This window comes from Microtus ochrogaster, chromosome 10 (assembly GCF_000317375.1).
Source record: "Microtus ochrogaster isolate Prairie Vole_2 chromosome 10, MicOch1.0, whole genome shotgun sequence".
Classification (NCBI taxonomy): domain Eukaryota; kingdom Metazoa; phylum Chordata; class Mammalia; order Rodentia; family Cricetidae; genus Microtus; species Microtus ochrogaster.
In genome coordinates, this window is record NC_022016.1 from 28,597,135 (window position 1) to 28,600,245 (window position 3,111).

At 40.3% G+C, this 3,111-nt stretch overlaps 1 protein-coding gene across 14 annotated transcripts in view; it reads right to left on the bottom strand.

Moving 5' to 3' along the window:
• Elavl2 (ELAV like RNA binding protein 2) overlaps nt 1-3,111 on the bottom strand; it is a 157,694-nt gene that overhangs the window by 32,276 nt on the left and 122,307 nt on the right. The gene's annotated exons all lie outside the window — the stretch shown is intronic.

Below are 3,111 nucleotides of genomic sequence, written 5' to 3' on the forward strand. Positions count from 1 at the left end.
AGTGATCTGGATGTCAGGTTTTAATGTTTTCATATACACAGTAAGGTATCTTGGAACTAGGGTCATTCACATTTTATACACACCATATAGCAAACAACCTGAAGGGCACCTGAAGGTTATTTCTAAGAATTCTGTGCATTGAATGGTGCCATGTGGTGGACTCATCAGGTCAACATTCTAAGGTCTCAAAATTTGGACCAGTTTACACTTTCCAGTTTGAGGAGGTCAAGCTTCAAGTCATTCCCCCCAGATACACATAGAAGTCAAATAGTAGAAAGGCTTGTCCTGGATGACATAGCCAGCTGAGCTCAGAAAAGATTTCAGAAACAAGAGACTTCCGGTTCCATGTTAAAATTTCAACTCAAAGCTAACAAGGTGGAAAAGATGAAATGTGACATTTTCTAATTTTTCAATCGAGAAACAGTAAAAAGTATAAATCTTTAAGGAAAAATTAAAAAGCAATATAGGTGGCTCAGAATAAAGGTTTATCAAATTACCTTAATCACTGCCAAACTGAACACTTTAAGGAACAGATATTATTAATATTTAATGCTCTGATTTTTAGAATAGAATTTTCCATATGTACTTAAATAGTAGTTTAATTATTTTAATAAAGGTATATAATAGTTCCAGATGGTAGTTAATAATTTTTAGGCAAAAGAATATTTTAGTCTGCTAAATGCTTGAATAATTATGAGGGGGAAAAAAGAATACAAAGGGGGCACTTTTCCAGGCTGGCCATACTTCCACAGATTTCTCAGGCGGTAAAGACTGGTTTTCAGGAGTAGTACCTAACAATAAGAAAAGATTAGTTTCCAGTGACAGAGCTCACGTTCTAGAAAATAGAGCTCCGTATGCCCTGCTACTCCAGAGGACTAGTCCAGAAGAGACAATGGAAGACAGGATGAATCAGGTGTTCATATCACTCTTCACAATCACCCCTCCTGAGCATGTGTCAAGAGAATATACAGGCACTTCAGAAATGAGTGACTTTACTTTATATACTAATCATTTTCTTCTATTCATGAGTTAAAGTCTGATGCTTTTTTTCATCTAGAGAAAGAACAAATGTACTGGTTTAAACTGTGTGTTTTACACAATATTCAGATCTTATCAATACAAACGGCTCCCTAAAAATAAGTCAGGAGAGGGCACTGTGAGTGACAGTCAACAAGCACTGAGCGCCTGAGCAGTCCACAGATGGGTTCTCATGGACAATGGAGGTTACTGGTCAAAGACACTACCTTGAATATGATTTTGTATACTGCCCTTAGAATATATTGAGCCTCTCTCTGTCTGAGCTGTAGAAAAGCTACACTTTTTCCCTACCCTCCCTAAGATAAGACATTAACATCTGGGAACAGTCTACTATGTCAATACAAGGGGCAATACGGGCAAGGTTTAGCCCACAGTGGCTACCTCCATGCTGCTAACAGGTCCATCACTTGTTACTAGCAAGGGGCGTCATAAGCACATTTCCCCAGCAGGCACAAACAAATCTAGAAAAAGTGATTAATCACACTGAAGGTTAAGCATTATCAGTGCTGCTCAAAATAAAGAGATACCAGTCTCAGGACTTTCTGATTCTAAGATGCTCTTTCTGAAGATAAAGACTAAACCATAAGCTACAAATGCTCACCGCTTAACCAACATATTCAAGAAGACACAGATAATTTGCTCTGGGAAAAAGAATTAAGCACAAAGCAGAAGCTATTAGACAGACAGGACTGTGTGTCCAAAGCATCAACTGTGCAGAGAACCCACAAGCTTGCAGGGTGGAGGCACAGGCCTTTAACCCCAAGATCTCAGAGGCAGAGGCAGAGGCAGGCAGATCTTTGGGTTGGAGATCAGCCTGCTCTACAAAGTTAGTGTCAGAATGGCCAAAAAAATCTTTCTCCAAACAAGCAAAAAGAAAAAGAAAACACAGACGCTCACTGAAAGGCAGATTGCTGAATCTCACCAGAGGACACTAAGCGAAACATCTCTAGTTCTGGAATGTGTGTATCTAAGTCATTCCTCACATGACTTCCATGCAACAGTAACATGAGATTCTCATGGGACCTGGGGGGCCTGCACTCACTGAAGAGTAAATATATATCACTTGACACACCAGTTACTCTACACGAAGCTCTAGTAGGCTGATACTATTAGAAAACCCTGGGAGAACTCCTAAGTAAGCCACCTTCAAGCACTTCAGTCACTGTTTCAATATCTAAAAAACCAGGCATTTACCAGTGTCATACTGATATGGTGAGTAGCTTAGAAAACAGAACATAAATTGAAATTCAAGAAACCTCAACTATACATATAAACACCTGGATACAAAAGAGATGTTTTCCTCTAAAGAAAAGCATGGTCTAATAGCACATGTTTTGGTGGCTTTCTTCAACATTACAATCTTGGCTAAGCTGCATGAGCACCATGGTCTCCACACTTTTGAGAGATGGAGAGTAGTATGTGAGTCTGAACTACAACTGGATCATGCTGATCCCAAAACTTCGATGGTTACTTAAGGGTAAAAAGCATGGAGTTCAAACAGAGGAGAATCCAACATGAATTAGAACAACCCAACAAGGCAGCAACTAAAGGCAGGGTTTCAGAGGAGCTCAGAGAAGTGAGAACTGGTAAAGACCAGCCTGAGAGCCACCGTCAGGATGGACGAAGCAGGGAAGAGAGAATGGTCAAGAGCATTCCAGGGAATGGGAAGACTTAAGAGTAGCTTCCAGATCGCACAGAAAATAGTGAGCACACGAAAAGACACACTCGAGAGTTCATGTTAAGAATGCAAACCTATCTAATTGAAAAAAAAGAAAAAATAGAAATACGAATATAGGCAAAAATTGTGCAATCTACTTCTGGAAAATGGTCTGCTTTGCCTCTTGGAGAAATCTGGGCCAAATTGAGGATACCAGCTGTTATCTGATATTTTTGCAAGAACCAAATGGGGGCAGGGGAAGAAGTAGCCTACTGCCTGCCCATCATCCCTCCCGAACTTCAGAAAGTTACAAGTAGCAGATGTCACAGTATAAAAGCCACAAGTATTACTGTCCTCTCTTGTACACTCAGTCCAAGCAGTTGAGCCCTGAGGAGAGAAGGCAGGACCACAGGCAG